General features: G+C 50.8%; 1 protein-coding gene across 2 annotated transcripts in view; it reads left to right on the top strand.

Moving 5' to 3' along the window:
• Positions 1–855: 855 nt before the first annotated feature.
• ATP23 (ATP23 metallopeptidase and ATP synthase assembly factor homolog) overlaps positions 856–22,714 on the top strand; it is a 96,952-nt gene continuing 75,093 nt past the window's right edge. Inside the window, exons 1-4 of one of the 2 annotated variants that reach the window (XM_060165724.1) lie at positions 856–1,105; positions 2,934–3,022; positions 13,445–13,671; positions 14,327–14,372. The gene's annotated coding sequence lies outside the window, so the exon portion shown is untranslated. The remainder of the gene's footprint in view (positions 1,106–2,933; positions 3,023–13,444; positions 13,672–14,326; positions 14,373–22,714) is intronic. The other variant, XM_060165723.1, reaches the window with a different exon arrangement.

The raw sequence follows: 22,714 nt of genomic DNA, 5'->3' as shown, positions 1-22,714 counted from the left end.
GCACTTTCCTCCCCGGGCACTGCGGGTCTCCCGGGCCAGTGAGCCAGGGAAGCTCGGAGGCAGAACGCCAGCCTCCTAGACACTTTCTCCACCACCCAGGACAGGGAGTCCCAGACCCGGAGCGGAGCCTCGGAGCCTGACGGCCACCACAGGCACAAGAGTCTGGAACTCGGAAGTCTGGTCACATCTAACCCGGGCTTTGCAAACGAGGCCGGAGCCGACTGAGACTTGGTGAAACCGACAGACACACCTCGCCCAGCCCTCAGAAAGGGCGCGTGCCGTGGACGAACCCGCAGCAGGGTAGACCCTCGACCCTCCCACCCCACAGGCAGTATGTGAGCGTGTAAGATAAGGACAAATGAAACTATTTGGGACAGGAGCCGCCGGGCCTGGCCGGGATTTCGGCCTCCCTAGATCCCGGTTCCTCGGGAGCACTGCCTCCCCTCCCCCCACCTAGTCCTGGGAGGCCACGTGACCTGCGCCCCCAGGAGCCACTAATCGCCTGGCTCCGTCCCTTCTCCTAAATAGGGAAGCGACAGGAGTAGATCGAGTTTCTCGGCCCGTATTTACAGGTTTCCTGGACGAAGCCAAACCACCTCCTTCCCTCGCTCCCCCAGCGCGCGCACTGGGGAAAGGAGAGAAGGGCCCCCTCCCGCGCCCCACCCCCACCCCTCCAGTCCTCCGAGCCGCGGGTGCGGCCACTTCTTTCTCCCTCCCTCTTCCCTCCCTCCCTCCCTCCGCAGCCGCTCCGCCGGCCCCTCTGGGGGCAAAGCAGAGGTTGCCGCATTCCAAACCCCGGACGGCCCTTTGAGGTCACGTGGCGCGATGGGGGTGGGGCGGCAGGACGCCCCTGACCTAGGCTGGCGACCTAGAGGCTTTGCAGTGAAGCGGATCCTGGTGCCTTCTCCCCAGGCCTCTTGGAGGCCAGCTTCGTTTGGGGAGTGATGCAAGGCGGATTTTTACCCTCCAGCGCCTACTGTGTGCCTGGCGCGTGCTGAGTACTCACGCTTCTTACCTCCAGGCCTCCCTGCACCCAGGCAGGGGGCTCACGCCTTTCCCACTGGAAACACTGGCCGGGAGTCACCAAGGCAAAATGGATAGGGAGGTGAGAGACTGGCTTAGTTTATGCCAAGACGGGTCTTTGTTAGGCCCAAGTCCAGAGCTAACCGTGTCCCCTCTGCGTAGCCTGGGACCCAGCCTGACCTCTGAGAGCTGTACTTAGGGCCCCGGGGACAAGAAAACTTAAGAGGGGTGTGCTTTCCTTCCGGGCTGTGCAGACAGTCTCTAAAGTGCTCCGTCAATTTTAGTGTGAACTCAGTTGGAAATCCCTTTACTGGAGCTGAACCTGGTCCCGTGAAGGGGCCTTGGCTGCCTTATGAGGTCAAGGCAGGAGTGGGTAGACGGGAAGTTGAGGCACTGGCCACAGCCAACTTGCCTGAGAAGTTTGACCTTGTAGGGGAGGGAGAGTATGGAGGGTAGAATGGAGATGACAGGAGGGAGGCATATTTTGGATGGAGGGGGAGGTCTGCGTCTGAACATTTATTACTCTTTCAAATCTTTATTGAGCCCTTACTAAATGTGAATCACGTGTTTAGCCATTGGCATGATCATCGGCTATTTTACCAGTCACAGGTCCTGACCTGGAGCTAGAGTGATTAAGAATGAATTCCTGTCCTCATCCAGCTTACAGTCTAGTGGGAAAGCTAAACAAGTGAGGGACATTTACAGAGCAGTGTGCTAAGAGCGACAGTGGGGGCGCAGAGTTGTAGGAAAACACAGAGGAAGAGCATTTAGCCCAGACTAGGTTGGGAAGAAGGATGGCTATGGGGTAAGTGTTATCTCTGCCGAGGGCTGAAGTTTAAACTATCCTATATAGGTTGGGGTGAGAGTGGAATAGGAAAGAGTAACCTTCCAGGTAGAGGGCATGCGCGGTGCATGCGAAGTCCCAGAAGCTCGTTCTGGACCGTGGAGTACAGCCACCCTGTGAATGGCTGACAGAACAGGAGGAGATGGAGAGAGTGCATTTGGGAGAAGAGGGCTGAGCTGATGAGTAATGCCCATCTGGGAGGGGATGAGGTTGGGGAGACCCTTGCTCCTCTGAGTCTACAGAGTTCCTCAGGCATTCTTTAGTGGAGGATGTGACACCTCCTTTTATAGTTGCTTTATAAAATTAATTTTTTTTTATCGAGCTAATACAAACACATTGCTTACAAATCAAGTCATTCTAAAGGGCTTGGAATAAACACAGAAGTCCCACTGGCGTTTCTCCCAATTTTAATCCTACTCCCCAGGGGCAACCGCTTTCAACTCGTTTAGCTGTGTCTTCTGGTATTTCCTTCCTTATTTCTAAATAATATATGTACTGCCATTCTGGGTTCATTTATCTAATTTGTTGACTCCCTGTCTTGGTAGATGAGGGTTTTGATTCTCTTCCTTGCCTCTTTCCCTCTTCCCACTCCCATTATGTTTATATCACAATTTAGGGTTAAATCCATGTTCAGTGATCTCATTATTGACTTTGAAAATATTGTTTACTTTTGAGGCAAGTATGCTGGTTCCATTTCCTTTTCTAATATAACTTTTTGTTGTGTGCTCTGTTTACATTTCCTTTCTTGTACTACTTTTTTGTTTTTCCTGGAGTTAATTGCCTCATTTTTTATTTGCTTGGTTTTCTTTGAATCTCTGACTCCATCTTCCCACACCCTTCAACAGCTCTGTAAAACATCTTCTCAGTACAGTTTTGCATATGGCCAAACCTGTCATATAATCTTATTGGTTCTGTTTTGTTTCTCCTTGGAGACATTTGTCCTGTGGTGCTCCATCCTTCTGCTTTTCTCTGGATGCGTTGCTCTTGAGGCCTGTAGCACACCTGTCACCCTGGGACTTCTCATGGCCAGTAATTAAGAATTCACTTTGCCCTTTTCCTCTTTCAGGGACCCAGTGTCTTCCTCTTCCTCGGTTTACTTCGTTGTTTGGATGAAGCACATCCTCCAGTAGCTTCCTGAGAAAGAATGCCTGGGAGGTAACAGTTTAGAGACTTTTGCCTACCTAAAATGGTTTTATCCCACCCTCACTCTTTCTTTTCCTTTCCTTTCCCTTCCTTCCTTCTTTTCTTTCTTTCTTTTTTAATATTTATTTATTTGGCTGTGCCGGGTCTTAGATGCAGCATGCAGGATCTTTGTTGCATCATGTGGGATCTTTAGTTGGGGCATGTGGGATCTTTAGTTGCAGCGTGCAGGATCTAGTTCCCTAACCAGGGATTGAACTTAGACCCCCTGCTTTGGGAGTGCGCAGTCTCAACCGCTGGACCATCAGGGAAGTCCCTCCCTCAGCTTTTTTTTTTTTTTTTTTCTTTTGCGGTACGCAGGCCTCACTGTTGTGGCCTCTCCCGTTGCGGAGCACAAGCTCCGGACGCGCAGGCTCAGCGGCCATGGCTCGCGGGCCCAGCCGCTCCGTGGCATGTGGGATCTTCCCGGACCGGGGCACGAACCCGTGTCCCCTGCGTCGGTAGGCGGACTCTCAACCACTGCGCCACCAGGGAAGCCCCCTCCCTCAGCTTTTGATCCCACTCCTTCTCCCCCTGACCCCCCGCAAAGTCCAGAATCTCTCTGTTTCAATACTGTATCTCCAGAATCGATCTTCCTGTCTCCTGCATGAGTGGGGGAGGGGACACAATAAATCACTTCATTGTGCTGGGTACCACTGAGTTTCCTGACGATCAAATTGCACTTTAAGTAGGTCTTTGAACAAGCCCCCAGCTTTTAGACCCCTGCCTTCTAGTTTACTCACTCTTTCCAATTCCTAGCCTCTCTGAGGGGAGTGTCCACTTGCTTCTCGTGGGTGTTCTGGGCCTGCCTTTCTTGCCACTCTCCCATACACTTTCTGTTTTCATACGATGTAGTTCAGGATTCTTTTTTTTTTAAAAAATTATTTATTTATGGCTGCATTGGGTCTTCGTTGCTGCGTGCGGTCTTTCTCTAGTTGCGGCGAGCAACTATTCTTCATTGCGGTGAGCAGGCTTCTCATTGCGGTGGCTTCTCTTGTTGCGGAGCACGGGCTGTAGGCGCACAGGCTTCAGTAGCTGTGGCACGTGGCCTCAGCAGTTGTGGCTCACGGGCTCTAAAGCGCAGGCTCAGTAGTTGTGGCTCACTGGCCTAGTCGCTCCGCGGTATGTGGGATCTTCCCAAACCGGGGCTTGAACCTGTGTCCCCTGAATTGGCAGGTGGATTCTGAACCACTGCACCACCAGGGAAGCCTGGTTCAGGATTCTTAATGTCTCTTAGTTTAGTTGAAGGTGAAGTTTGGGTTTCTGTTTCTGATTCTCCTGGTTTTGAGGGTGATGTTTTGAGAGAAAAAGGGGACAGAAAGGGCTCTACTCCACCATCTTGTGACCACAAGTCTGAGATGTCTCCCTGAGGTGGACGGTAGAGCCAATCTGTGCCTGACACTCCTGCTGACAGAGAGGGAGGGGCTTATCTGTAGGAGGAGGTGAGCAGGGGAGAAGAGGAGCTTCAGAGCTTAGAAGAGCTGCTGTGGGAACCTGATTGGGAGGCCCCCAGAGATAACAAGGATTACTGGGCCCCAGTGAGGCCTGGGTGAGGTGAGACTGAGAATCAGCAGAGAAGGCAGCAAGGAACAGGGATGGAGGTAGTGAGAGGCAGGGAGTAACCCCTAGCTGGGAGGGAGAGAGTGAGGGGCTGGGGGCCGTTCTAGAATGGGGGGGGGTAGGGGGGAGGGGAGAGGCAACAAAGTGACTGGCTTTGAGGCAGGCCATTCGCCAGGAGGCAGAAGAGGATGAGATAGTCTTGATAACCACTAATCAGATGTTGATTATGTGCCAGGGGCTGAACCAAGTTCTTCAAAGCAGGCTCAGAGGAGTGGGCAGCCGAGAGGAGGAGGGGAAAGAAAGGAGTTTAAGGTCAGAGAGGGCAGGTCTGAGGCTCAGGTTTGAAGGTGAGGCAGGTCAGAGTGACAGTGGAGTCTTGGGTCCAGAGGTGGGAGAGCCCCTCAGGGCAGAACCACCAAGCGGGCACGTCCCTGAGGAGGGTGAGATGTGAGGTGGGGGGAAAGGGCTGTGTGATTGCTCAAGTCTTCTGCAGGAAACGCGGTGGGTGGGAAAGGCCAGTCATTTCAGTCATCTACATGGATGGCCTCTTGGACACCGAGGAAGGATAGAGTTGTTTTTTTTTTTTTTTTGCGGTATGTGGGCCTCTCACTGTTGTGGCCTCTCCCATTGCGGAGCACAGGCTCCGGACGCGCAGGCTCAGCGGCCATGGCTCACGGGCCCAGCCGCTCCTCGGCATGTGGGATCTTCCCGGACCGGGGCACGAACCCGTGTCCTCTGCATCGGCAGGCGGACTTTCAACCTCTGCGCCACCAGGGAAGCCCAGGATAGAGTTTTTAAAAGGGAGGGTGGTCACTTCAGTCCACTTCAATATTTACTGAACTTCCATGTGACCCACCTTCCCCAGGTTACATAGCCTGGGGGTACAATCAGAGTAAAGTCACTTGAAGTATACAGCCTCTGGCTCTCAGCCCTAATCATGCAGCTCTCAAAACCCCACAGGCTGTTTCCGGGGTCTTAGAGCTCTTTCCCGCCTGCTCCTTGTGTGGCCGTTCTATTCCACCTCTCGGCTGTGTGCTGACATCACTCCTCCTGGCCATGAATGCCACTTCTGTTGCTCCTCACTGTGCAGCCCCAGAGCTGCACCAGCCAGGATTCTGTGGTTACAGGCCACAGAAACCAACTCTGGCTAACTTCAGCAGAAAAGCAGTTGATTGGAAGGTTATTGGGCAGCTCACAGATTCAATAGCCACTCCCTACCTTTTTTTCTGGGCTGGTAAGCCTTGATTTTGTTCTGGAATTAACCTGCCCTGTACTCAGGGAAGGGGACCCCCCTCAGCCACAGGAGTTGAATGTTGCTCAATCTAAGCAGCCAATCAGGGTGCTTCTGCCTCCCTGCCAGTGATTGGTTTAGGCCTAGGCATGTGATACAACCCTGGTCAATGAGACATGAGGTGGGAAGCCCACTAGGCCAGGGGTCTCCACAGAATCACAGAGAAGCTGACTGGAACCTTGACCTTATTGAAGGTGGAATCAACCCTGTGTGCCTCTGAAAAATGATATACTTTTTTTTTTTTTTTTGCGGTACACGGGCCCCTCACTGTTGTGGCCTCTCCCGCTGCAGAGCACAGGCTCCGGACGCGCAGGCTCAGCGGCCACGGCTCACGGGCCCAGCTGCTCCGCGGCATGTGGGATCCTCCCAGACCAAGGCACGAACCCGCATCCCCTGCATCGGCAGGCGGACTCTCAACCACTGCGCCACCAGGGAAGCCCGAAAAATGATATACTTGTTCATTGTTTAAGCCACCTTTAGTTGGTCTTCTGTTGCTTTCCACCAAAAGGTCCTAACCGACACATGAGACACTGCCAAGTATCTTTCCCTGGTAGCCTGGGGTGAAGGAGGGAAAAATAAGCTGATGGCTAAGGAGTAGGATTGATAAGTTTTCAAAATAAAGGAGACTGATGCATCTTTTGAAGATACAAGAATTACCTCATAAATAAGAATTGACTAAAAATGCTAGAGAGAAGGGGAATAACTCTGAGAGGGGACCACCAGTTATTAAGTAGACACTTACTATATACCAGGCATTGTGAAAGGGGCTAAGGTGTGGTGATGAGCAGAAGACAAGATCCCTGCTCTTACGGAACTTTCAGTCTGAGTGGAGCAGAGAGACAATAAGCATGTAAATAACACAATAAACAGGATAAGGTAATGGAAGGTAATCTTAGGGGGTAGTTAATTTTGATAGATGGAGGTCCAGAAAGTCTGCTCTGAAGAGGAGACCCAAAGGGTGGGAATGAGCCAGCTACGTGAAGAACCATATGGAGATTCCAGAAAATGTCTCAGGGAGCAGCAGTTGGCTCTGTCCTGGCTGGGAATTCCAGAAAGGGAAAGACATGGCGGCAAAACTTGCCTTGGAGGCTCACTCGGGCCAGGAGTGACAGAATAGCTGAAGACCTGTATTTTCCCGGCTCTGCCTTGGACATTAGCTCCCCTGTGACAGGACAGGCTGGGAACTGAGGTGTCGTTGACTTTCTAGAGGCTGAAAAAGTTTGAATGCAGTATTTTGAGAGAGATCCTGTGGGTTGAAAGAAAGACACCTGGGGCCAGCAGGTGACCCTGGTGCTGCCACGTGTCTCCCCTTGTCTCTCCAGTCTAGAGTCCCAACCTGTTCCTCTGTTTTAACATGTCTTAGTTCAGACTGCTATAACATGATACCATAGACTAGGAGGCTTTATAAACAAGAGAAATTTATTTTTCACATTCCCATTTCCAGATCAAGGTGCAGGAAGGGTCAGCGTCGGGTGAGGGCCCGCTTCCTGGTTCCTAGATGGCTGGCTTCTAGTTGTGTGCTCACGTGGCAGAAGGGGCAAGAGAGCTCTATGCGATCTCTTTTAAGAGGGCACTAATTCCATTCATGAGGGCTTATGATCTAATCACCACCCAAAGGCCCCACCTCCTAATACCATCACATTGGGAGTTAAGATCTCAGCATATGAATTTGGGCGGGGCCGGGGGGGGAGGGGGTGGGGGTGGTGATGGATGGATGGGGACACACACACACACACACACACACACACACACACACACGCCCCTTTAGTCCATAACAAACAGCTCAACCAAACCAATAAGCACTTCCAGAGTGTTTACTTTTTGTGTAGCTTCTCCTGGGAGTTTCTGTGGAGTGGATACCACGACAGAAAGATAAAACCTAACCTCAAGGAGCTTGCTGGTAAAGGATTCAAGAACTCTGCCTCTGAAACAACTAGAAAACAATTTCTCAGCAGAAAGTCAAGGATACCTCATAGGGTTATATACCACAGTGACCATCACAGTCCCCTCACTGTCTACTGCGGTGGTGACACCCTCCCAGCCTAGCACCAATGGTCCCGTCTCCTCACCTACTGTTCCCTTCTTCCCCCAGGGTTAAGGGTGACCTATTTCTTACTGAGCTCCCCCCACCCCATCCCTTTAAGGTGATTCATCAAGTTGGAGCCTGATGTATGATTTCTGTTCATCCTGTGCTGCCTTCCTCCAGTCTCCTGGGGATGTGAAGGAGGAGATGGGAGGGACCAGTTAGCTGGATTGAGATCCCTTTGCCCAGAGGTGACAGTGCCACAGTGGGGCTCTTCAAGGGCCTATCCAGCAAGAGGTCCTAGTTTGGGGGATCCTGAAGCTGAACAAATAAGAAAAACATTGAACACGTTCCTTGTTGATCTGTTGGAGAGGCAGACCACTAACAATTTTCTTGTGCTATCTCATTAAATCTACACAACAACCCCTCAAGGGCGGCGGAGGGGGGCGGGGGGCGGTTTATTCCATTTTACAGTGGAAGAAACTAAGGCACAGAGAAGCAAAGTCACTGTCCTAGTCAAACAACGAGTGGGTCGTGCAGCCAAGATTTGAACCCAAGCCGTGTGACTGCAGGTGTCCATCCCCGTTTGACACCACAGTCCACACTGCCAAACTGGCTCATTCTAGGAATTTCCCTTCTCCTTGCCACAATATTAAGAACTGAGCTAGAGGCCATTCTGAGCAAGGACCAGTTCCCCTCCTCCCTGTGTGAGGAGAAGGAGCTGGGATCCAAGAGAGGAATTCCGGAAGAGACACTGCCATTTGGGTTATTCTTCCTTAATGTTCCCCAGGCGGGGAACGCTAGCTTTTGATTTGCCAGGTGTCTCTCTGTTCTTCTAATTAACGCCAGGGTCAGCTTGTAGCTGGATCCCTGCCTGTAGCTGGAATCTGTGCCCCTGTGGCTCAGGGGCCAGTCCCCTGTGAGAGCAGGAGAGGACAAAGCAAGCCCTCACTCGGGGTGGAGCTTCCTGTGATGATGTTCCCTTCGCCTCATCTATAAAAAGCTCCAATCTGATCTACCCCATTTCTGGTGGAGGCCAGGGTGGCAGAGTGTGCGGGAGGAGGAAGAATCAGGCTGAAACAGCTCCTCTTTGCCTCCCTGGATTCTCTTCCAAAATGCTGGCAGCACTGCCAGTTGGAAAATATTTTTTTCCCTCCCTTTGTCTTCTTTCTTATTTAAAAAAAAAAAAAAAGCCATCTGGTGTCAAATTCACTCCTGGCACATCATAAAGGGTAGCACTAAAAATGTCCCTGAAAAACTAAAAGCAAAACCACAGCAGTACACATGGGATTTAATCGCAGCATCCTAGAATTTCAGAGTTGCTAGGGGCCTCAGAGATCAAACCGTTTGTTGCACCGAGAAGGAAACTGAGGCCAGGAGGGATTAGATCACACTTTCAAAACTGTTTATTGAGCGCCTGCTCTGTTCATGGCACTCTGCAGGCGGGGGGGACTAATCGAGATCATAAAAGACAAAAACCTCTGCCTTCCTAGAGTTCTCAGTGGGAGGTTCTTGCCTCTGTCCTCGGGCCTGCCTCTGCCACCGCCCTTCCCAAACGGCCCGGCCATCCTACTCCCGCGCTGCACCACCGGGCCGCGTGGTTGTCACCTCCAGGCCGTGGGCCGGCTGGGGCCTGGGGCGGCCCAGCTTTGCGCGCCGCACCCGGGGTTTTCATGGGGCCAAGTTTGCAGCGCGCCGCCCCAGCGCGGTCCCCCGCCGGCCGTCGCTGGGATCTCCCGCCGCTTCCGCCCGCCGCCGCTGCGGCTACGCATTCCTCAGGGTTGAGCAACAACTTTCCCTCCGAAGGCGGCTGGGCCGGGGCCAGGCGCCCCGGGCCGCTTGCGCTGGGCCCTTCGCGGGGCACGGCGCGGGTCGCCAGTGTGGGCCTCCTAAGGGGTGCGGTCCGCTCTCCGGTACCTGTCGCGGCGCTCTCGGCGCGGATCCCCGTCCAGGGCGCGGCGCCACAGCCGCCGGCCCTTCCCCTGGGAGCCGAGGCGGGCGCAGGCCGGGGACGCTCCGCGCTTCCTGCCCGCTGCAACAGGACTGCCTAAGGACCAAGCGGCTGCGTGGGCCTGACCCTGGCTGAGCGCGCAATGTTTGCCTCGATTTTTTACTCCAGTTGCGAAGGTTCTTTGACGACGGAAGGAGGAGGGTTTGTAGTAACTACAGAAGAGAGGTCCTAACCCACTTCTTAGTCTGAATCTAAATATTTACAACAATCGTATTAATGCAAGCACTTTTATCCTTTGAATACACATTATGCCCACCGAACTTCAGCATATCTCTGGGAGGAAGTTGGTTTCTTACTGCTTTACTCATGTTACAAATGAGAAAGGCCAGGCATGTAGTTCCATCTCTAGTCAGAAGCCAAGAAGCAGCCCAACTCGGCGCACAATCCGGGGCCACCTCAGGCCTCCTGACTCTCGCTGGTCAAAGCAAGCCCTTCCTGGACCCTGATGTGACCCCGAGAGGAACTGGCCCAGCTTTTCAGTCTTGGGGGCTGAGTGTTGGAGCCTGTAGGGTGGAGTGGGGTTAGACAAACAGATTAAGCTCTAGAGTGTAGACTAGTGAGTCTAGACTCACTAAAATGTAAGCCCCAGGATGGCAAGGGTTGGCTCTGTTTTGTTCACTGCTGTAACCCCAACTCTGAAAACAATGCTTGGCACATAGTAGATGCTCAATAAATATTTGTTGAGTGGATAAATGCATACAGAAAAGGTCTTCAGATTTCTAACTAAGAATTAAACATATATCCCACTTTCTGCATCTTTACCTTCCCTTTGAACTTTTGCTTTCTCTCTTTTTCTGCCTCTTAAATCTTGAACTTATGTTTTAAAGGTTTGGGGGGTTTTGTTTTATTTTAATATATTTGGAATAAGTTTAGACTTACAGAAAAGTTGCAAGATAGTGTAGAGTGTTCCCAAATACTTTTCATTTTACCTAGCTTCCCCTAAAGTTAACAACTTCCCTAACTGTGGTACATTTGTCAAAATGAAGAAATTAACATTGGCGCAATACTATTAACCAAACTATTGACTTCTTGCGGATTTCATGTTTTCCACTCATGTCCTTTTTCTGTTCCAAAATCCAAATCCAATCAGGGATGTCACATTGCATTTAGGGTGTGAAGCTTTTTTTTTTTTTTTTTTTAAAGAGTTTAAAAAATTTTTAATGTGGACCATGTTTAAAGTCCCTGTTGAAAGTACCACAACATTGCCCCCGTTTTATGTTTTGGTTCTTTGGCCCCGAGGCACATGGGGTCTTAGCTCCCGGCCAGGGATCGAACCCACACCCCCTGCATTGGAAGGCAAGGTCTTAACCACTGGACCACCAGGGAAGTCCCTAGGGTGTGAAGCTTTTTAATATGTGAGCCAGGTCTCATTGTGTAGGGTCTCTTTCCTTGGCAGTGAGGTAGGAGAGAGTGTCCCTTGTCACTGCACTGAGCTCCCTGTCCTGGGGGCCAAGGAAATACCTTGAGCCCTGGATTTCCTGAGAGTGCTGCTAAGGGATTCCTTCTGGGCCTGCCTGCTGGATCTGGTAGCATCTGGTTCAAATCCAGACCCCACTGGGTCTCCCCTCCCTGCCCCCTTCCCTCCACCATGCACATACCTGCCAGGGAATAGGCATGCTGCTCCAGGTCTGCATTTCCTTTGGGACCTGACTCTTCTCTATGCCCCTCACTATCTGGCTGCCATTCCTTGGTCTTCATGAGGGGGCAACCCCCCCCATACATCCCTCCCCAGCTTCACTGTTCCTCTTTCTCCATTCTGGAGTCGTCTTCCAGCCTGAAACCCTCAGGGCGACCTCTCTCTTGAGCTGTGTTACTTGGTCACAGCTCACCATCCAGTGAGCCTTGGGGTTAGAGATGAATGAAGTGAGACAATCCATTTATTTGGTCAGCCAGGATTTTTGGAGCATGGCTGGGTCACAAAGATGAACAATTCCGGTGTCTGCTCTCCAGGATCTTACCATCTGGAGGAGGAGACAATGTGAACAAATAATTGTGTAAATGGGGACATGCCCTAATGGAGATAATGTGTGTGAACAGTTGTGTGGCAGGAAAGGGGGCAGAGCCCAGCTGCTGGGGTTGTGCAGGACCATAGGGACAGCTTCTCAAATGAGGTCATGCTTGAGATGGGTCTTGAAAGATGGATAGGAAGTGGTAGGTGCCCAAAAAGTGGGCAGGGAGAGGAGTGAAGAAGGGCATTCCCAGAAGGATTGAGAGCAGGTGTGAAAACGCAGGGGTGTTTGAGAGCAGGGCATTTTCGGGGAACTGCAGGGTAGCCCAGCGTGGCTTACCCTCAGGGGGTTTAGGAGAGGGTGGTTAGAGAGACCAGTGGGACAGGTGGAACAGCCAGGGCTTAGGTGCCATGGTAAGACGTTTGAACCTTGTTCAGCAGGGGGTGAGGGCTAGGAGTCAGTTTACTTCTTGGAATGGTCACTTGGGCACTCTGTGGAGCCTGGACTGGAGTTCAGGGGCACCTGGTAGGTGGCTGCTACGAGAAACCAGACAAGAAGCAATGGGGTGTGAACCAGGGCCGTGGGTTTGGGGCAGAGGGAACAGACGCCAGAGAAGCTTAGGAGGCAGGACTTAGTGACTGGATGGCAGGGGCCGTGGTGAGAGGTGAGAGGGGTTAAGGGTGACTTCAGAGCCCTGGCTTGCAGGAGGACGGGAAGGGACGCTCAGGGGGCTGCTCATCAGACAGATGAGCATCGTTTTTTCTTTTATTTTTTATTTTTTGGTGATACGCAGGCCTCTCACTGTTGTGGCCACTCCCGTTGCGGAGCATAGGCTCCGGACGCGCAGGCTCAGTGGCCATGGCTCACGGGCCCAGCCGCTCCGCGGCATGTAGGATCCCTCCGAACGGGGCACGAACCCATGTCCCCTGCATCGGCAGGCGGACTCTCAACCACTACGCCACCAGGGAAGCCCTCTTTTATGTTTTATGTTATTTATTTATTTATATTTGGCTGCGTGGGTCTTCGTTGCTGCCCGTGGGCTTTCTCTAGCTGCGGTGAGTGGGGACTACTTTTCGTTGCAGTGCGCGGGCTTCTCATGGCGGTGCTTTCTCTTGCTGCGGAGCACGGGCTCTAGAGCGCAGGCTCAGTAGTTGTGGCGCACTGGCTTAGTTTAGTTGCTCCGTGGCACGTGGGATCTTCCCGGAGCAGGGCTCGAACCCATTTCCCTGCATCGGCAGGCGGATTCGTAACCACTGCGCCACCAGGGAAGCCCCAGATGAGCGTCTTGAGTGGGGGCCGGGGATGGGGTGTCGCACAGATGGGCTCGCTGGACCGCCAGCTTCACTGCCCGGAGGAGAACTGTCTTAGGGATGGGAGGCAGCTGCAGAACAGGCCAACTGAGGGTTGTAGCTCCCTCAGGTGGCTCAGGGGGCCCTGACCTGGGAGACATTGGTGGGAGGGTGGGGGAGTGGAGAGGAGGGGCACTGAAAGAAATGGCGTGAGGGATGGAGAAGGAGGGCAGTTTGGTTCAGGGAACTGAGGGAAGGTCACCATGTCATTCCAGACACAGAGCCAGAGCAGGATTCAACATCCTCCTGGAATCTGAGAATGGACCACCTGGGGACAAGGAGGTCCATTGGGCCCTGAGAGAATGCTCAGAGGCGAGGAGGCGAGCAACTGTTTTAACCCCACCCCCCAGCTTTGGATGTGTCAGCACCTGCTGGAGTTCCGGAAGTGGCTGGAGTTTAATCTGAAGGCTGATGCTTCTGTTTGCTTGTGGGAGCGGCAGAGGTACCTGAAAACACCTATGTGGACAGTTTATGCAGCTGGAAGGGACCTGTGGCAGGTTTCTAGTAACCGCCCCACAGAAACCCTGATTCTCAGCTGAACACTGTTGAGAATTGTGAAGGTCTGAGATTTTATTCTATTTACAAGCTAGCAAATGAGCCCCTGTGATAGCTCCTGGGGAGCTGAGACTCCTGGTCCGAGATGAAGGGCAGTTTATTACAGCAATAGCAGTAGAAGAGTATCAACCTCAGTTCCCATAGGGCTTCACAAGGATGGCCAAGTGATGATGTCAGGACACACAGTCAGTTGCATTTCAGGAGAGGAACCCCGAACTTGGGGAACCCAAATCTTTTATAATGGGAAGTATGCTTGCCCTTCACTCTAGAGGAAGGCACTATATACCTTCTATGGATGTTCACTCTATCCTGGAAATGATAATCTAAAATGGAGGACAGTCAGTGGTTCACTTGCAAGATATGCAGAAATGGAATAGAACCATGGAGAATTCTCTGCCAGGAAACACATGGCCAGAGAAAACAAACAACACATTTCCCAGCCTCTTTTTTTTTTTAAAATGAGAAGTGTTGGATACAGAAGCCCATAGGTAAAACAGCCCTAATATTTTTTTTAATTAATTAATTTTATTTATTTATTTTAGGCTGCGTTGGGTCTTCATTGCTGCACGCGGGCTTTCTCTAGCTGCGGTGAGTGGGGACTACTTTTCGTTGCAGTGCGCAGGTTTCTCATCGCGGTGGCTTCTCTTGTTGTGGAGAACAGGCTCTAGGGTGCGTGGGCTTCAATAGTTGGCATGCGGGCTCAGTAGTTGTGGCTCATCAGCTCTGTAGTTGTGGTGCACGGGCTTAGTTGCTCCGCAGCATGTGGGATCTTCCTGGACCAGGGCTCGAACCTGTGTCCCCTGCATTGGCAGGTGGATTCTTAACCACTGCGCAATCAGGGAAGCCCCCAGCCTCTCTTGCAGCTAGGTGTAACCATCTAATTAAGTTGTGGTCTATTAAGTGTAAGCTTTTGTGTGGCAGCTTCTGGGGAATTGCAAAAAAAAAAAAAGGGGGGGGCTGGCATATGCCCTGCGCTTCTGATGGCTGGAATGTGGATATGATGTTGGAGTGTGAGCAACCGTGTTAGGCCAGGAGTGGCATGTAAGGACTAAGGATGCCAGACTAGCAGATGCAAGGGGCCTAGGTCTCTGATTATGTTTGGACTTCTTTACATGGGAGAAAAAGAAACTTCCATCTTAACTTTTTTTTTTTTTTTGTATATGCAGCTGAACTTGATTCCAACTGATATAGGGCTAGCACAAAGAAAGACCAATGGAGGATGAGACTTGTCAGCAGAGAGAAGGGTTAGGGTACTTCTCCCCCTTCCTTCTGCCTCAGCCTCATCAGGGACAGGGGGAGGGGATGGGGAGTCACCTCTGGCTTGTTCACCACCCACCAGTGATGCCCCATTCACAAGGGGGCCCAGGCTGGCCACGCGACCCAGCAGCATCCTTTCGAAGGCAGCAAGCAACAAGCTGGCTCCATTCACAAACCCTGTCCTCCTTTGAAAACCAATCATCGTGCGAAGCGTGACTGGGTGGTGGCCAGCGCTGGCCCATCTGTCATGCCCTTTCAGAGAGCCAGGCATCAGCGGCCGGCCTGGGCCGATCCAGCCCCTCTCCCTTTGTACCCCAGGGACACGCACTGTAACGAGATCACAGTGCCTGCTGAATTATTCAGAGCCGCCCTGAGTGTCAGTGTTATTATAAACATGCAGATTTCTCCGGGCTCCCAACTTCCAAATCTCCAGCAGCCATCTCCCTCCAGGAATTTTCATTGGCTGCTTTGTGCCTGTGATTTCAGATTCCCCAGGCCTTGACGGCCTAATCTGCCTTTGACTAGCTCCTACCTGCCGCCGGGCATGAAGGCCTCGGTGCCCTTTACGCACCACTTCAGGCCCCATTCTTTGCTCAGCAGCCAGTCCTCACTGGCACCCCAGCAGCCTGCCTCTTCCCTGTCTCCTCCTGGCTTCACCGCCCAGGTTGGTGACATCAGACTCTCCCAAGTGCCTGCCTGATGGGGACACGTTAATAACAGCATCCTCCACTTCCGTGGGTCTCCGTCTCATCTGTGTCCTCGTGAGGCTTTAAGCCTCTGGGTCTCCCCTCCCGTCCCCACGTTCTAGCTCCAGCACAATCTTCCCCTTCCCCACAAGTCCCAGATTCCCCGTTCTCTCTGGAGTTGGTCTGGAGAATACCCCCCAGCTGGTAATGAGGCAGAGATGGTAATGCACATTTAAGAGTAATGAAATGCAGTGATATTTCAGGCCTGACAGACCTATTTCTGGCAGCCTTAGAATTAAAGTGTGAGGCTTTGTACTGCAGCTGCTACTAGGAGCCTTCAGAGTTTTTCTAAAGATGTGAATAAAGCTTGCAGGGTTTCAGCTCAGATCTCTGTGGCTATTTATCCTGCTGATGCTTTCATTGTACCTTTTTATTTGAAATTTTAGAGCTTTTAGATGAAGGAAACGCAGCAGCAAGTGTAAAGCATACAAAATACCCTGGTGGGGGAGAACGTCCCGGTTTTTCTCTCAATTGTTCGTGACAGCTCTGGGGAGGAAGAGGGCTCGCAGGGCTTCCCCAGCGTGGCCTCCATCTCCCCTTTGAGTGGGCTCCACCTGGATCCTTGCTCTGCCAAACCAGGGAGCAGGGCCTCGGGAGAAAGCTCTAGGAGGGAGTCCATGCCACAGAGATCGATGGGGCCCGCGCAGCCAGCCCTCCCTCACTGCCTCACTGCTGTGTGAGCTGAGCCTATGCCGTCTCTGGTTGGGGCATGTGGCAGAAGGGAGTCGATCCACTCTGGGCCAATAGTGAGACCTCACTCTCCAGACTCCGGACAGGAAAGGCGGCCTGCTGACCCCTGCCTCGGCACGCAGCTCCATCCTGCCAGGCCACCAGGAAGGCTGGGACCGTTCACAGGGAGAGCTGCAGAGGGCAGTGGTGCGAATCGCGGGCTCTGCCGTCAGACCAACCTGGGGGTGAACCCTGGCTCTGCTCACCAACTGCAGTGACCCTTCTGGACCTCAGTTTCCCCACCTGTAAAGTGAGGATAATAATGCGTCTATCATTTAGGTCCTTGTGATGTATTAAGGTACCTGGCACATCCGAAGTCACAGTATCTATTACTAATACGAAAGTTACCTCAGGAGTCGGGATAGCTAGGTTTCCTTCCCGACTGCCACTTGTGGGTCAAGTCCCTTTCCCACCCTGGGGCAGTGGAAAGAGAAGGGGCTCTGGAGTCAGATAGAACCAGGTTCCAACCTGGCTCCTTCATTTTCTGGCTTTGTGAGTTGGGCGGGTTGCTTAACATCTCTGAGCTCCAGTTTCTTCATCTGTCAAAGCAGTGATAATGAGTACTCACCTCAGAGGGTTGAGGTGGGGATTAAATGAGATCATCTTCCTAAAGAGCCCACCCACTGCCTGCCATATAGTAGGTGTTGTATAAATAATGGCCCCCTTCCCTCTTCCCTTCTCTTCCCTCTGCTTCTGTTCAAAGGGGAGAAATTTTAGATCCAGAATTTCAGAAATTCTATAGGAAAAATGACCCAGAATCCTCAACTGGTAAATGATGAGAGAGAGAAACAAATGGAATGTGTGGACCTTATTTGGATCCTGATTCAGACAAACCGACCGGGAGAAGAAAAAGACCATCAGGGAGATTTTGCTATTGGCTGGATATTCAATAATGTGAAGTAATTGTCGCTGATTTTTTAGGTGTGATAATGGTATTGTAGTTACTCTTAAAAAGAGTCTTTATCTTTTAGGGTATATACGGAAGAAATTACAGATGAAATAATATGGTAGTTGGGATTTGCTTTAAAATAATTGAGTGGACTGAAGTGGGTGCTGGGGCGCAGATGAGGCAGAATTGGCAATCCACCATGTGTCGATGACAGTTAAAGCCGGGTGATGGGACTTCCCTGGCGGCCCAGTGGTTAAGACTTTGGGCTTCCAATGCAGGGGTGCGGGTTTGATCCCTGGTTGGGGAACTAAGATCCCACATGCCATGCAGCGCGACCAAAAAAAAAAAAAAAAAAAGCTGGGTGATGGTCTATGGGGGGTTGGTCAACTATTTTCTATGCTCTGTGTAAAAAAGGCAGTGATCCTTTCTAGATGGGAAGTGTCTCTTCCATCTGTCTCTTCCTGTGGATCCTTCCAGCTCTTCCCTTGCTTCAAGTGCACCTTATTGCTCTCCTGGACTATTAGGACAGCCTCCTCCTATAGTCTCCCAGCCTTTGGTCTCTCTCCCTTCCAATCTCCTTCCCATTTTGCTGCGGAAGTTATCCTCCCAGCACACAGATCAGATCATGTTACTTACCTGCTTAAAAATCTTTCGGTAACTCCCTACTGTCAATAACCTATAGGAGTATAAAACCCTTAGTATGATACACAAAGCCCTTCACAGTCTAAACCCAGCCTTTCTGCCCAGTCCCAATCCCAGCCTGATCTTCACCCCTCATGAAGCCAGGCTTTGGTCACACTGGCCAGGCACTTTCAGACCTCCGTGTCTTCTCCTGTGCAGCTCTCTGTTTGGCAGGTCCTCCCACCTCTCCCCTAACTTCATCTATTAAAGACTAAATTATTTTTCAAAGCGCGGTTCGAGCGTCATTCTTCCTTCATGCTTTCTGGAAGTCTTTGCACCGTTCACCAAGTATCTGTCTCTCTGTCTTCTGGCATATGGCGGGCTCTCACTTCCTTGGCTCTCTGAGGTTGGATGGGGCCATGTGACCAGTTTTAGCCAATGGGCTGTAAGTGGAAGTCACACATTTCACTTCTGAGCCAAGAATTCAATTGCTAATTCAAAATCCTCCCAAGCTCTCTTTCCCTCTGGCTCAGCAATATCCAGATATCTGCTGCTCTGTCAGCCTGGGTTCTGGCGTGAGCGTGATGCTCTGGGGCAGAGCCTCCTGTCCAGCGTGAGGGCTAAATAAGTGTGGGAGAAATAAATTGGAGGGGGTGCTTGTCTCTTCAGCATAACCGAGTCTATTCTGACTGATAATTCTTCTCTCTGTGATGTAGAATCAACTCTGCTGTTTTCCTTCTGTTTGCGCCATAGTCCTGTGTGTGTAACGTGATGATACAGCCCTTCAGGTCAGGAATTCTATTTTGCACTGCTTGTATTCTGGCCCCCAGCGCTTAGCATGGTGACCTGCAGAACGGAGGTGTGCACCGAACATCCAGCAGTGCAGAGCTGTGGCTGGTGCAGCTGGTGGGGCGGGTCGTGCAGGGGTTAAGATGTGCCATCCTTGTGAGGGGCCCCCACACTCCTTCGTCATGGGAGTCGTGATGGTTTGGAGATGGAGCTGGGATGGAGCTTGATGTTCTCAGTGGATGCTGCGCCCAGCCCCAGGGAATGGCTCATGCCTGGTCTAAGCCAATCATAATCATCCCCTTCCCTCGTGCTTATGAGTCGTTTACACACGGGCAATTACATGGTCCAGTTCTGGACAATGAGATGTAAGGGGAAGTCTTGTTCTCTCCTTGAAAAACAGAAAGAGATGAGAAACACAACTGGTCTGTTTGGAGTTTGGATTTCACTGAAAGCAGAATCTGAGAAAGGACTCACATGCTAACGTTTCCATGAGAGGTTTCCGTGAGAGGGGATCCCAGGGAGCAGAGGAGAGGGAGAAGAGAGGGTAGAGTTGGGAGAAGGAAACAGGAAAGGAAGACAAGCCAGTAAAGGGTGTACTCTTGAGCTTGTTGCACTGGGGCTTAGTCCTGCTGGGGACCCTCTGAGGGACATCCGAATTGTCCCTCCATGTGGTGGGAGGCTGGGGCATTTACCCAACGATGTTCATTGGTTGCTGGTCACTCCTCCTTTTCCTGGAACTGGATGTTCACTGGTAACTTCCTGGTGACCAGAATCCAGTGGGCATCTTGCTATTCAGTTGCTTCTTTGCTGTGTTTGCTGTGTTTGTCCCCCACTTCCTGCTCCTGAGCTCTCTTCTGCCCTGGTTTCTAGGCCAAGTCTTCCTCCATTGCTTCTCTGCAGCCTCTCTGGCCACCTCTTGGTTTCCTTCCCAGGCTCCTTTCCCTTTTTCCACTCTGTAGACATCTCCTAGATTCTATTCTGGTCTTCCCCACTTCTTCTACCTACTCTCACTGGGCAAACTGATTCATGAAATGGTTTCAGCTGTTACTGTTGTGACGCCAGCTCCCAAATCTACACCCCCGGCTCCCTGTCCTGAGTTCCGCAGGCATATATCTATCCAGCCAACCAACAAATATTTATTGAGCAGTTTTTTTCTTTTTTGTCCTTTGGCCACGCCGGGCATCTTGTGGGATCTTAGTTCCCCGACCAGGGATCGAACCTGGGCCCCTGGCAGTGAGCGCACCGAGTCCTAACCACTGGACCGTCAGGGAATTTCCTTTATCCAGCAGTTTGAACCTGCCAGGAGTTGGGATAAAGCAGTAGACAGGAACTCACCTTCTAGGAGGGCTAGACAATATGGAGCAGTAGACAAAATCCAAATAAACCAGATAATTTTAGCTAATGGTAAGTGCTACGCAGACAATAGTACAGGCCCGTGTGATAGAGCGTGTGCGTGTGTGTGTGTGCGCACTATTTCCGACTGACTGAGGAGGTGGCATTTGAGCAGGGATCCTGTTGTTTGTGGTTGTGAAAGTGCAAAGGTCAGAGTGAACTTACCAGTGTCTCTGAGGACGGATAGGAAGGCCGGAATGGCTGGAATGACGTCAGCACAAGGCAGTGTGGTGAGAGATAAGGTCAGGAAAATAGCAGGGCCGGGTGAGCAAAGTTTTAACAAGATCTGCAGGTGATGGTTACATGCGCTTTTGCACACATTCGAGAGCAACTTGGGGAGGTGGAGAAGGGAAGAGATGAGAAGAGAAACTTCATTTAAGTTATTCTCCCAGGGAATTCCTTGGTTGGTCCAATGGTCAGGACTCGGGGCTTTCACTGCCGGATACCTGGTCGGGGAACTAAGATCTCCGCCAACCTCGCGGTTCGGCCAAAAAAAAAAAAAAAGAAAAGAAAAGAAAACAAAAAAAATTATTCTTCAAAAGTATCTTGGGAAGTGTAGAACACAGAGAAGTATAAAATACTACCACGCCCTCCTATGAGCCCATAGCCAGCTTCAACACCATTAACTTAATTTAACAAAGGAAACAGCCCGGAATGTAGGAGGAAAACCAGGGAAGTACTATGTCCATGAAGCCTGTCAAAGAGAGAGGTCATTGGTGGCAAATAAAGGCAACATGGTCTTGTAGGTTTCTTTTAGTTTTAATCTTTTTACTCAAGTATAGCTGATTTTCTTTTTTAAAAAAATTATTTATTTATTTATTTGGCTGCATTGGGTCTTCGTTGCTGCGCGCAGGCTTTCTCTAGTTGCAGTGAGCAGGGGCTACTCTTTGTTGCGGTGTGCGGGCTTCTCATTGCAGTGGCTTCTCTTGTTGTAGAGCACGGGCTCTAGGCTCACAGGCTTCAGTAGTTGTGGCTCACGGGCTCTAGAGCGCAGGCTCAGTAGTTGTGGCACACGAGCTTAGTTGCTCCGCGGCATGTGGGATCTTCCCAGACCAGGGCTCGAACCCATGTCCCCTGCATTGGCAGGCGGATTCTTAACCACTGGGACCCCAGGGAAGTCCATAGCTGATTTTCAATATTGTGTTAGTTTCAGGTGTGCACCATAGGGATTCAGTATTTCTGCAGATTATACTCCATTATTGGTTATTACAAGATAATGGGTATAATTCCTTGTGCTATACAGTCTATCCTTGTTGCTAATCTATTTTATATGTAATAGTTTGTATCTGTTAATCCCATACTCCTAATTTATACTCCCTCTTCCCTCTCTGCTTTGTAACTGTAAGTTTGTTTCTATGCCTGTGAGTCTATTTTTGTTTTGCATATACATTCATTTGTATTATTTTTTAGATTCCACATACAAGTGATATCCTACAGTTTTGTCTTTCTCTGTCTGACATTTCACTAAGCATAATATTCTCTAGGTCCATCCCTGTTGCTGCAAATGGCAATATTTGGTTCTTTTTATGGCTGAGTAATACTCCATTTATATAACTATACCACATCTTCTTAATCCAGTCGCCTGTTGATGGGCATTTGGGTTGCTTCCATGTCTTGGCTATTGTAAGTAGTGCTGCTGTGAACATTGGGATGCATGTATCTTTTCGAATTAGTGTTTTCATTTTTGTCCAGATATGTGCCCAGGAGTGGAACTGCTGAGTCAGATGATAGTTCTATTTTTAGGGAACCTCCATACTGTTTTCCATAGTGGCTACACCAACTTACACTCCCACCAACCGTGTAGGAGGGTTCCCTTTTCTCCACATCCTCACCAACATTTGAGAAGCCTTTCTAAATTTCTCAAGGCAGACTTAGGTGCACCTTCTTTTATCCCCCTGGTTAATGTTACAGTCCTAACCTCATTTTGGTAACACCATTTAGGTGTCTGCTCCCCTCTACATTTGGCTATAAACTCCTTGTTGGTTGCCTACCCAGCAGCCATTCCCTCCCTACTGCCACAGTGCATGGTTCCCCTTAGAAGATTTCGCCCATTGCCAGCACTGGGAATTTGGTGGGATGGACTCTTATCTCCAATTATCCCTTAGCCACTCAGCACACTGGCCACAAGGGCTGGCTCAGGGGTGGTTACTTGACCCATTTCAAGTGAATGAGAGAATATGAGTCCCAGGACTTGTAAAGCAGATACTAGTGTGAGGATATGAGTTGGGAATTGCTGTGGCCACTTTATGACCGGATGAACCTGGAGCTGATGGAAGGCCTGAAGCTGCATGAAACATGGTGATGAAGCCACCATGAAAAGCTGAGGGGGAGACAGGGAGCAGAGTCCTTGCTGACACTGTATGCACTCTTGCATCAAGCCTTGCTCAGAGCCAGCTCTTCCTCTGGACTTTAGAGTAATGTGATCCAATAAATTTTCTTTATTGTTTAAGCCGATTGAGTTGGATTTTTGTTTATTTCAACCTAAAAAGTCCTAACTAGCACAGAAA

The sequence above is a fragment of the Lagenorhynchus albirostris genome, chromosome 11 (genome assembly GCF_949774975.1).
Source record: "Lagenorhynchus albirostris chromosome 11, mLagAlb1.1, whole genome shotgun sequence".
Classification (NCBI taxonomy): domain Eukaryota; kingdom Metazoa; phylum Chordata; class Mammalia; order Artiodactyla; family Delphinidae; genus Lagenorhynchus; species Lagenorhynchus albirostris.
This window is presented reverse-complemented; position numbering and strand designations above follow the sequence as displayed.